The sequence below is a fragment of the Cryptomeria japonica genome, chromosome 1 (genome assembly GCF_030272615.1).
Source record: "Cryptomeria japonica chromosome 1, Sugi_1.0, whole genome shotgun sequence".
Classification (NCBI taxonomy): domain Eukaryota; kingdom Viridiplantae; phylum Streptophyta; class Pinopsida; order Cupressales; family Cupressaceae; genus Cryptomeria; species Cryptomeria japonica.
The window spans coordinates 196,839,141-196,852,866 of NC_081405.1; positions in this window are offsets into that span (position 1 = coordinate 196,839,141).

Here is a 13,726-nt window from a genome sequence, read left to right on the forward strand (position 1 = left end):
TTATGACTCTAATAACTCAGACAGAAGCTCTATTTATAATAACAACTATTCAACAACACATTATGACCACTCTCGTGAATATTGAGATGTTAATTGCTGACCCTGTTACTGTCACACCATGGTATGTAGTCCAGTCTGAAGTAGGGGATGACACTAGGAGTAGGTCGGTTGGATTAGGTCCAATAAATACTAACATGAATTTTGATAATCGTGTTGTAACTCTTCTTGGTATTGAGACACCTACGCAAGGTAGTCTTCTAGAACTCGACTAGTCGGTCCGAAGTCATGATGATAGTACCGTGAACTCCCTTGAACCTGTTCAAACTTTATCTTTGATACATCCTAAACTAATTGACTGTACTCTTTATAACCAACCTTTGAATATACCCACCTTCGCCAATGACTACACACTATCCTGCTATCTTAATGTAGTGGAACCAATTAACTCTTCCACCAGTGAGCAAAGTGAGAAAATAACTGAAACAGACATCAAGTATCTTAGTCATAAAAATTTTTAAAAAAAGAAAAATAAGAGATCTAATGGCAAAAACCACATTGTGGCAGTGTCAAAATCAAAAATAGTAAAAATAGAGGACGTACCTAAGGGTGAAAACCTCTCTGAGGCACCTAAAGGTGAGGTACATAATATGTTGCCAAGTCACTTCCAAGAAAGGTCTTCAATATTGATTGAACCAACTCAACCAGTCAATATTGGAAGTCAAGAAACACCACATATTATTCATCTAGCTCAATCACTATCAGCAGAAGAGTTAAAATATTTTAGCAACCTCTTTTCAGAAAAGAAGATCAACTTTGCATGGACATACTCCAATATGCCAGGACTAGATCCTGATCTCATCATCCATCATCTCTCTATTACACCAGGAGTTAAACCAATCAAGCAAAAACTCTGTAAGATGCATCCTCATGTGGCACTGCTAGTCAAGGTTGAGCTAGAAAAATTGTTAAAAGATGGATTTATCAGAGCTATAGACTATGAAGAATATATCAAACATAGTACCTGTATCAAAGGTAGACAAAGCTATTAGAGTTTGCAGAGACTTTAGAGATCTCAACAAAGCATGTCCAAAAGACAATTTTCCATTGCCCGACATTGATATGATAGTAGATATGACTATTGGATATGAGATGTATTCATTAATTGATGGATTCTCTGGTTACAATCAGATCAAGATAGCTCTTGAGGATCAAGAAAAGATAGCCTCACATGTGCATGGGGCACCTTTTGCTGGAATGTTATGTCATTTGGACTAAATAATGTAGGAGCAACTTACCAAAGAGCAATAACCACCATCTTTCGCAATATGATGCATAAAAACATGGAAGATTATGTTGATGACACCCTATTAAAAACCATGAAGAGATCTACGCATATTCAAGAACTAGGTCTCATACTGGATAGAATGGAAAGATTCAAGCTCCGGTTAAATCCTAAAAAGTGTGCATTTGGAGTAACATCGGGAAAATTGTTTGGTTACATAATTGCAAAGAAAGGATTTGAGGTTGACCCTGAAAAGGTCCGAGCTATAATGGAAATGCCTTCACCCAAGAATATCAGTCAAATAAGAAGTTTGCAGGGTCGTCTTCAATCAATAAGGCATTTTATATCTCAGCTATCAAACAAATCTCAACCCTTCACAAAGGTATTAAGGAAAGGAGTTCAATACAACTGGGATAAAGATTGTGAACAACATCTAAAACAAATCAAAGATTATCTTTCTAATCCACCCATATTGATGCCACTGATTCAAGGTAAGCCATTGATTCTAAGCTACAGATACTTCATTGGGGGCACTTTTGGCACAACAAGATGAAAATAAAAAAGAGAGAACCATATATTATATCAGTAGAACATTGGTGTCTTATGAAATGAACTACACTATAATAGAAAAAGTACGCTTGGCGTTAGTCTTTGCATCATAGAAATTAAGATACTATATGTTAGCACACTCTATTAAGTTGGTAGCTAAGATTGATCCACTCAAATATCTTCTTAGCAAAGCAATGCTCATAGGAAGACTGGCTAAATGGATCATGGTTCTTACGGAATTTGATATTGAATATGTGGAACGTAAAGCCATCAAAGGACATGTTATTGCAGACCAACTTGTTGATGCTCCACTTGAAGACAATCAACCTCTGCATATAGAATTTCCGGATGAATCAATTATGCACCTTACTCAACAATCATGGAAGATGTTCTTTGATGGTTCTTTCACTCAACATGGTTTTGGTGTCGGAATACTTTTTATTACTCCTCAAAAATATTCAATTCTAAAAGATTACAAGATTCTCTTCTCTTGCACAAACAACATTACAGAATATGAAGCGTCGGTAAACGAGATCAAGTTGGCCATCGAGTGGAAGGTTGTTGAATTACACATATATGGATATTCTCAACTTATTATCAACCAATTCAATGATCTATATCAAACAAGAGATGAGAAACTGATTCCTTATAAGAGAATGGTGGATGATCTCAGGAAATACTTTATCTTTGTATCATTTCAGCAGATCCCCAAGTCAGCAAATAGAGCAGCGGATGCAACGGCCACCTTGGCGTCTATACCAAGGCTACAAGAATCCAATTTTCTCTTTGAATTCCTGATGGAAGAGTTACATTATCTCGCCTATGATTCTCCCAAGTCCCAGATGGTCTGTTCCATTATTGGACATGACTCATTTCGCTATAGCCACATTTATTCTTACCTACATGACCAAGTTGTCCCTACTAATCTCTCTTGAAATGAAAAAAGGAACCTAATTTGAAATGCGTCACAGCTTGTCATCATTTCTAATGACCTTTTTAGGCTAGGTTTAGATAGTACTTTTCTTAGGTGCCTAAAAACTGAGGAGTCTCAACGCGTATTATCTGAGGTTCATGAATGTGTTTGTGAATCCCATTCAAACGGTCTAACTTTAGCACGAAAACTACTAAGGGTTGGCTACTACTGGCCAGACATGGAGAAAGAAGCTATAAAATTTGCTAAAACCTGTGAAAAATGTCAGCTACATGGGAACCTTATGCACGCTCCAGCAAGGGATCTCATACCCTTTGTTACACACTGGCCCTTTCAACAGTGGGTGTTTGATCTAATTGGCCAAATATATCGTGCATCATCTAACTAACACAAGTTTATTATAATTTCCACTGAGTAATTTACTAAGTGGGTAGAAGCGGTTCCGCTCATCAAAGAAACCGGTAAACAAGTAGCTCTGTTCATCCTTAATTATATCATCTACAGGTATAGTATACCTTCATCCATTATAACTGACAATGGGGGATAGTTCAAGAATAAAGATCTAAATGAACTCTATGAAAAATTCAAAATAAAACAACACTGGTCATCTGTGTACTACCCTCAAGGTAATGGACAAGTTGAAGCATCTAACAAGATTCTGTTGACTATCTTACACAGAACAGTGAATAAATCTAGACAGGATTGGCATCTGTAGCTCAATCCTGCCCTATTCGGTGTGGAGCCTGATCAGTCTCCAAGTGGGAGATTGTTGAAATGTGGTGACTGATCAGCAAAGTATTTTTGATGAAAACCGACATTGTAAAAAAAACCCTAAAAAGGCCGACTTTGTTTTTGCCCTTAAAACGCATGTTATAAGCAGCTAAGATGCTTAAGGCATTGTAAGGTTGATGTACTATTTTTACTAGATAATAAGAAAGATTGGACGACTGTGTATGGTGGATGTAACCCATTCTGGGTGAACCACATTAAAATCTGTGTTATCTGTGTCCTGTTTTATTTCTTTATCTTTTGTATTTAAATCTGCATATAATTGTTAGTTCATATTTGCTTCGGATCTGCTTGAAACCCTAACATAATCACCACACATACCTCAATTCTGCTTATTTGAATGCTACAGGGAGGTTCCCATCATTTCTTTGTCTGTTTTGAGGCAATTTCTTTATCATGCAATCCAGGTCCCTACAAAATTTGTCCAAGGATATGAACAAAAAAGGGTCATTACGGACGAGATAATTAATATTGCACATGAAAAGTAAGGAACTCTAATCTGCGTGTTGTGGTTGTAAAACGCTCAGTGATGAAACTTAAGCATTTCAAATCCAGTGACTAGGTTTAGGTTGCATCTCATTTTGCATTTCATTCTGCATTTTGTGAACTTAGAGTAATTTCAGTATGGTAACAATGATCTCTTTATCTTCTGAATGAGAGTTTGAAGCTTCATCATTTCTTAGCTAAGTGGTCTCTTCTTCACCATTTCTCCGATTGAGTACTTGTGTATTGAGATGTTAGCTGCATACATAAGCATTTTATACAGATTCATACATTCATTTGCATTCATCTTATTGCATTGAAAAATGAAACAAATTTGCATTACTAGTTACTCATTCTCCTCATTACTCATTTTCATCCACTCTATTTGCATATGAAAAGAAACAAAAACAAACATCCATATTCATTTGCATTACATCCATACTGAAAAAGATATACATACATATAGAATAAAGCATATAGACAAGCATCTCATAAATTGATTGACACAACTACAATGAAGTCAAATCAAGATCTCATATATATATAATAATCAAGTCTTAGGGTACAAAATAATGTCAACTGACATGTACAAACTCTCATTGGAGCAAGAATAGTAAGGGATACAAAAAAATGGGGGTGTCTACAAAAAATGTCAAAGCTACACAAATAAAATCTAGCTCTCTGCCTCTCCCTCATCGTCGGGTGGTGGAGGAGGTGGAGCCAGCTGACCCGGATCTTGCCTAGGTGCCCGAGCTCCCTCCGATCAAGGCATATACTAAGAGTATGGTACAACCTGCTACGCTACTGGAACTGCTATGTTGTAAGCCGCAACATAATAGGTTGCCCGACTCATCTGATGAAGAGCCTCCTGCTACAGAGCGTCTCGCTCTGCCCTCATCATCGCGACCTGATGATCTCTCTCTGCTCTAAGATCTACTAGTTGTCGGTCTCGCTCCGCCAGCTATGTCTGTGCCACTGCCAGCTATGCCTGCAAACTCGCTAGGCATTCTCTCATCGACTGCGCTGCGTCGGCCCCCTAGTCCCTCGTAGGCTCTCCGCCTCAGGCTCTCCCCTGCTCCTCTCTCCTCTACCTGACCTATCTCGAAGCGAATCTCTCCTCCTCTCCTCCACCCTCCGGCACCCTCACTTCACTCAACCTCACTCCAACTATCCCTAGGGATCTACCCTCTCCTCTTTGATGCCTACCACCAGCTGGTACCCTGTTGTTGCTAGCACTAGGATCACCACCTGCCCACCTCAGAGCCTCGACTCTCTGTCCCTGCCTTTGTCCATGTCCCTGTTCATGCAGGGGCATCATCCTCTACCTCCTCTATGTGAGGTGCCTTCTCAGTCGGATTCATGAATCTCAGGAATGGATGCTACTGAAACCAATCCCTATACTGGGGCAATACCCCCACATCTACAATATCATCCAGGTAATCCCATCTCAACCGTTGTAGCCCAAGCAACTCCTACATGCTCAAGGCGTATGATAGCCTAGGACCCCATCGATCCCTGCCTCTCCTCATTGGCATAACATGTGTATGCAATAAACTCCTGTGAGATCCCTTGAGGTCTACCATACTGCCTCATCATTCAAGTAACAATAAACTGCTCAACCACTGTCTGTGATCTGCCTATGAGAGGTCGTGTCATGAAGAGGTCTCCACGAATAGCTCTCCAATCATCCCAAGGCTCCAAACCCCTGTAAGGTCTCCATGTGACAGCTATCAGATCGTCCAACTACCATCTCCAATAATCAATCTTACCCGGATGGGGCTGCATCACATATCCAACATATCTATAAACAATGGGTTGTTGTGGATCTCTGGCCTCATCAACAATTGGCCTACATACTGGGAGATGCTCCTAGGCCCATACCTGCAAAATCAAAACTCCGCCAGCCATGTTGTTCCCCTCCCAGTAGACGATCTCATGCATCTCACGATACATGTGTCCCAGTATACATGAACCCCATCCTAACCTCTGGGGGTTCTCCACAAGTCTCTCTAACATCCTACACCATCCACATAAAAACCTCTGTTGTCCCCGATCTAGCATAAGAAAAAAGCCGATGAAACCTGCCAAGATGCAAGCCAGTGGAAAGTCCTCACTATATCTAGTCATCATGTCATCCCAATTGATAGACTGTGTCAGAATGTCTGCATCATGAAATACCTACCTCAGGGCTAGAAGGCCAGGACGTTATGTTGAATCATAATCTACCTTATCCCCAGCAAAAGGGATATGGACAATCATGTATACATCCTCAGGAGTGATGTTCATCTCCCCAACTGGCAAATGAAATGTATTATGCTCTTAATGAAACCTCTCCACTAATGTAGTGAGCATACCATGATTCACACAGATATCAAGCAACCTGAGAAGATGAGTCAATCTGCACGCATCAATATGTGCCCATTCTATATCAAATAATTGCCGAACTAATGCCATCGTAGGTGGATATATACATCTGAATAATACATGGGGCAATCGAACCTGCAAAAATCAAACAAAAGATCATCAAGAAAGATTCCAAAGTAATCAATAACGGAAGCAAAGCATCATGCAAATCCAACTATATCAACCGCAAAATCAAATTTTCAAGTTTACACCTTCAAAATTGCTCACTGTTTTCCAAACGACAAAACATCATAGAGGCGGCAACAAGTGGCCTAATACGACAAAACAGGGTAATACGACACAGGACTAGCTCTTAAACGAAAAAATGGGCTCTTTTGAATGTTGTCGTACGACAAAAGTGTAGGTCTCATACGACAAAACTAGTAGACTTAAACGACAAAACAAAATTGATCAGTTTGTCGTACGATACAGGATCCTGTCTAGCACAACAAAACGAAAACGACCGATGTTTACATGCCAAAAAATGAAAAATTCAACAAAAAAATTCAATTTTGAAATGAATAACAGGTGTAAGATAGATCACTTACCGTTGGCTCATAGTTTCAAGGTCGATTATGTCATCTCTGGCGCTCGAATTGATGCACATGAGTGGAAACCACCATTTTTCTTCACTGAAGGCTTTTCGAATTTTCAAACTTGGAGGGTTAAAATGAATTGAAAATGATACTTTAACCCCATATATAGTCAAAACCCTAATTTTTCAACTTGCTCTGATGGACACTGTACCCTTGGCTAATTTGCCCGTCCTAATTCCATTTTCGGGATCGAAGTCAAAATTCGAGATTATTCTGCTAGTCAATTTCATAAATTTAGACCACTTAGCGCTTTTCATCAAATCTCATTCTTTCTTCAATTTGCTCTCAATTTCTCATGAATCAACGTTGAACCTCAATTTATTCTACAAATCAACTTTGCACTCAATTTCTCTCTTAATTTTCAATTATTCCTCTCAATCATTTGTGCTTAAATAACTTATAATCGCTCAACAATTGCTTAAAATCATTGTGAATCCCTCGCTATCTTTCGATTTCGCTCTCGAGGGGGCATACTCATGACCTCAAAGTTGAGAATTTCTTTCAAAAACCTTCGTTGCAAGTCGAGCAGCTAATCTTTATCGAACATCAAACAAGACCTCATCACTAGGGGTATCTCAAATTCATCACTTCATATCAAGTTGAGATTTCTCGATCATTTGAATCAAATCAATCTCTAGGGGCATATCAGTTTCATCGCTTCATATCAAGTTGATATTGTCTTCATTTGAATCAATCTCTTAATGTTAATCAGTTTCATCGCTTTTCATCAAAGTTGATTATTCGTTTAAAACTCAATCAAGGGTTTAAAGAGTATCTTTGATCACACGCTCAATCTAAGCAAGTGTTCAGTTTCATCGCATCGAATCAAGCTGGATAGTTTATCTTCACTCATCGTATCTTGATCAATCAAGTTCAAGATCGGTTTTCTCTTCGCTCACTGTGTCTAGTTCAATCAAGTTCTAGATCAGTAAGATCCGCTTCTTGATCAATCAAGTTCAAGTTTGGTATCTTTTCTCTTCATCGGTCCTAGTTCAATCAAGTTAGGGAATGGTTTCACTTTAATCAACTGTGTTCAGTTTCATCGCTTCAAAACAAGTTGAATACCTCACTCTTCATCTAGTTCGTGATCAATCAAGTTCAGAACTGGTATCTCCTAGACATCAAATTTTCTTTGAACCAACACCTTGCTCGCACATTAATTCAAAGAGGGGCAAATGTAATACCCTAAACTTGGTCATCTAAACCATGGGCCCCTAATCTCGATAATATCACCAAGGTCCTAACCAAAGGCAATTAAATCAATCTTGAGCACATTAATTAATTCTTTAATCATCAAATGTCACATGGCAAATCAATAACTCAATATTAATTAAATATTTATTTAATTAATTGATCATTCCAAGTAAATTATTTTTAAACAGTTATCCTATTCATTTTATTGAATATCCTAGCATATTTAATTAAATAAATCAATTTGCCATTAAATCATCAAAAAGAGAAATTAATTTGAAAAAAAAGAATTAAAAATTGAGAAAAGAAATTAATTGGAGATAATCTTGAAAAACAAATTAAAAATTGATAAATAATCTCCGATAAAGCAATTAAAACAATTAAATATTAAAATTGAATGAAATAGAGAATAAATTAGTTTTTGCTGATTTTATCTTAATTTTAGTTCAATTTCCTTTAAAACTGAGAAAAGCATCCAATCACATCAATTCACCTAGATTGTGTTTCCTCTTGGAAAATCTTGACTGCTCATCATCATTTGATCTCAGCCGTTGGTTTCTTTCTGAATTTTTTATAAATTCAAGCTCTCATCTCTCATTCAAGGATCCTGGAGAATATATTGTTATTATGTTGTTTTTGCTCTAGGTTCATTGAGAATTTGCATTGAGATATTGCATATTAGTTATTTCATATTGCTTAAATCATTTAGCATAAATATTCATATATTGCTTAAATCATGTTAGATTAATCTTGCATATCTAGCTTAAATCTTGCATCCATTTAGCTCGTATTCATGCTCATATAGATTTAAAAATCCTTCATTTAGGTGTTGTCTAGTCACTGGATAGCTTAGCAATCTAAGAGCAATCTAAACTCGCATCTACTAGAAGGCAATGGGTCGCTTTGTAATGGTTTATTATTCATTGATTATTGATTTACTAACCATGCATCTAATGACTTAATTGAAGTGTTGTGTCTTCCAGATACAGATACAGGTCCACTTTTTCACACACACAATCATCACTATTAAATATAGCATTCACACTGAGAGATGGTCTTTTAGATGCTTTGGTGGGCTTAAAAGGATTATATCCAAGTCCAAATGAAGCTTCATGTGTGTTATGTTCTAAAGGAAATTTAATTGCTTGTTCATTTGCGCCACAACTATTGCCATCATAGCCACTCTTAGCTAAAATGTGAAAACCAGGACCATAAAGGGATGCCAAATCAGAAAGAGATGGTTGTGCCTCATAGGTCTTAGTGATACATGAATTAGAGGAAGGATTTGAAGAATCATTTGAATTAGAGGCAGCCACAAAGTAGTGACTTAATTGTTCAGACAAAGTAGGTTGCTCTTTAGGTTCCTCAGATTTCTCCTTCTCGGTCTTAGATCCTTTCCAAGATACTCTATTTTCTCCTACAAAAGTAGGGTTAAAGTCTAGAGATCCTCAATCATCATCAGAGAGAACTCCTTCGAGAGAAAATATATCCTTGGGAGGAGATTCTGATTGGGTAGAAGAATCAGGAGTACTAGAAGGAACAAGATCATCAAAAGAAATAGATGTATTTGAAGAAGTAGAAGGATTAGGAGAAGAATGGGAAGTAGTTGATAAAGAAGATCTAGATTTTAATGGTTCTTGAAGATTGGTATCACCTAATAAGGTGTATGTCTTATTGTTATAAATGAATTTGACTTGCCTATGCAAGATTGAGGGGACAGATTGCATGCTATGAATCCAAGGTCTCTCTAATAGAAGGTTATATGTCATATTACTAGGCATAACATGAATAGGTGTAGATACAGTAATAAGACCCACCTTAACGGGCAAGGTTATAACACCCAAAGCCTGTTTAGCAATATTATCAAAGCCTCGAATAGAAATAGAAGCAGGTTCGATGAGAGAACGATCCACATTAATCTTATCCAATAAGTCCACACCACAAACATTAAGGCCAGACCCATTGTCCACAAGGGTTCGTCTTATAGCACTATCGTTGATAATAACCACAATCATAAGAGGATCGTATTAATGTTGAATTTCACGAGAAGGTAACTCATCTTGTGTGAATACAATTTGAGCTTTGGGTTTGTTTGTAGGATCAATCAAAGAAGCCATGTTATTAGATGTCACTGCAAGTGGGACATCTAAATTTTTTAAAGCATCTTGTAACATCCCATGATAAGCAGGTGAAGTTTGAACCAAATCCCAAATAGAAATCTTGGCAGGAGTATCTTTAAGTTGTTCAATGAGATCATACTCCTTACTAAGAGTTTGTGATATATGAGGTTCTTGTGGAAGAGTAGTTTGTGAAGGAGGAAGCGAAGTTGGGATAACCGAAGGAGGATTAGGTTGCCTATTGTTTCTTGTGTTGTAGGTATGAGCAACCGTATGATAACTCTCTCCAGTAATTTTCTTAGTATACTCATAAGGGCTCTTAGTAGGATAACCTCCTTGCACAGTAATAACAGGTTTCTTAGGAGTGCAAAAATAATCATTAACATAACCACCTTGAACCACTAAGATAGGCTTACGTTGAGAACTTTGAGAAGGACAAGCACCTTAAACTGTGAAGAGGGGTTTATTAGGTGTTTCATTCAGATGTATCAGATTGATTGAAGATGGTTTAGGAATATAAAAAGGTATCCTTATGAATTTAGAAGAAGAATGAACAAGATTGTTGGAAAAATTGTTGATAGTCTCTTCTTGCACTAAAATGTTATCATGGATAAGATCAATTTTAGGAGGTAGACTAGAAGTAGGAGTTGATGTTTTAGAAGGAAGAGTATTAGTAGGAAAGGTCATATCATCCTCTAACATCAAAGGATCTACATGGGGAATACACTCTCTAGGAGAAGGATCAACATTACTCTCTAAAGTTTCACCTTTGAGAGGGAGATCTTTGAAAGAGATGTTGACAATTTATTCTTGAACTAAGGTATCCTTATGAGTAGAACCAAGTTGAGGAGAGGGAGATGCTTTATTTTTTGAGGGAGAATGATTGAGATTCATGGAAGGTGAGATCCTATCAAGGGATTCATTAACCACAATTTCATCCCCTTTGGCTAGGGTTCTCTCATGGGGTAGAGAATAATCAACACCTTCTTCTAATGGTTCATCCCAAATAGTAAGGCCATTGAGAAAAGTATTATAAATATCTTGCACAAAGATGTCCTTATTTTTATTGCCAATTTTGAGAGAAGGGATAACATTGTTTATTAATTCTTCCTCCTTAGGAAGGATAGCATCACTACATATGTTTAAACCATCCTCTTGCCTCAAAATATGTTCAATATGATCTTTAGGGGAGAGACAATTAAGAAAATTGATTATGATTTCATCTTCTTTCTCTAAGGCATCTTTAGGGGTAAGACAAAATTTAAGAGAAGGGCAAGCATTTCTCATTAATGCATCATCTTTAGTGGCAATTTTGTTGAAGTCAAAAGAGGAAATGCCATCACTAGGAAAAGTAGGGACAATACCATCTTCTTGCACAAAATGATCCTCATGAGGGGAGTATTCTTTAGGAGGGAGATGAACATCTTTCTCCAAAGATTCATGCTTAGGAAGGAGATCTTTGAAAGAAGTGCCCATAACCTCTTGTTGCACTAACATGCCCCCATTGGTAAGACCAAATTTAGGAGAAGATAAGTCAATGTCCACCAATACCTTTTCACTTAGAGAAGCATCTATCATCCTCTTTCTCTAAGATGGCTAGATGGGAAGGGCACATTTTAGGAGAATTGTCAAGATCACTCTTCAAATCTTCATCCTTAGAGCATGGGAAGTTTTTAAAAGGATTGGTAACAACTCTTTTAGGCACTAAAATGATGTCATTGATTGCAAGAGGTTTTTTAAGAGATGGAAAAATTGAAACAAGGGAAGCTAACCCATTATCACATTTATGAAATGAATGCATCATGACAACAACTTTCCTCTTTCAAATGATAACATATGCAAAATAGAAGGAAATGTTCAATTTTAACCAATGAAAGCACTCTAAATGTTGATTTAGAAAATGAAATCTATGAGTGAAATGTGTTCCTAAATCAGATCTAAAATTAATGATCCAAATTAAGCTATTGACAAGTTCAATTTTGAATTGAAAAATTAGGCTTTTAACAAAATTTACCTCTAATTTTTTTGAAATTTGCAAGGAATTGAACTTGTAAATGTAAATTTGAATTTGAAATAGAAAAAAAACACTCAAATCTGAGAACATAAATCAAAATTAAAGAAGATTGGATTCACATCAGGTTCACCAAAAAATGTAGGGGGGGGTAAGCGAGACCGAGTGACTAGGACCTAATCCCACTTTAGCCAACACATTGGGAATACAAAAGAGCCTAGGGAGATATCTCACTTTGGCTACTTTTTGTTAGAAAGAGAGAGCCAAGTATTATCTCTTAGGGTTTCTATTCTTCTTGTTGTAAATGAAGGAAATATATGCACAATTGAATGTAATGATGAACTATGCTAAGAGATAAACAATGAAGTGTACATAAACTGAAATTGCAGAAACTTGCACATATGAAACTAAGATACTGAAAGCAGAGAAGGAGGACAAATTTGAATGTGTACCTGGTGTTGAAAAATGAGTCAAACTGACCAGGGCCAAGGTGCCACGCCCATGTCCTGTTTCTGCAGACAGGATGTTGTAACTGACAGGCTGCAATTCTGAGATCTTGAGACCATGTCCTACCAAAAATCACTAAAAAATGGAGGGACCGAGATGCCACACCCTTGTCCCTAATAGATTTGGGCAAATCTGAGACTTCATGATAGTTCGGATGCCTTCTGTTGATCTGGGAAGCCTTTCGAGTACTTGTTTCTACACCTGCAACTAAAAAGAGAGGGTTTGGGTGGCTATATAGGGTTTTGCCTCAGTCAAACCCCTATATTGGGGATTTCCACCTCCACAAATAATCGATAATGTATTAAAAATGTGTGTGCTAGAACCTTGTGTGTATGCAAGATCCTAAATGAAAAAGAAACTAGAGCTACCCTATGCTTTGGAGAGTAAACCCTAAATGTAAATGTAAATGACGATGCTCCAAATCAAATGTGCTAAATGATCTAAAGAATGAATGTAAAAGTGCAAATAAGTGTAAAGAAGCTCATACAAAGACATGAAATCATACCAATCCCAAGGGAGAGATATTTGCCACTAGATCTCCTATTACTCTTCAATGTCTTCAAGGCTCCTAATTGATGATGAATGCTTGATGAAAAGTTGTTGAATGTTGTTGAAGACTCCACATAGGCTTCTCTTTCACTACATAGAAGGCTCCTTGTGCTCCAAAAACTTGCTCTTAGATTCTTAGAAAGATCCCTTCAAATGAAGAAAGAGAACTCTTATGTATGAAACCCTAGATCTTAATTTTGACTTTAGGCCGACCTATGATTTGAATTTCCCACCAATATTTTGATTTGAATTTCCCACCAATATTTTGGGGTTAAACATTATAATATCATAGAATTATGCTCCCAAAATTTTAAGAAA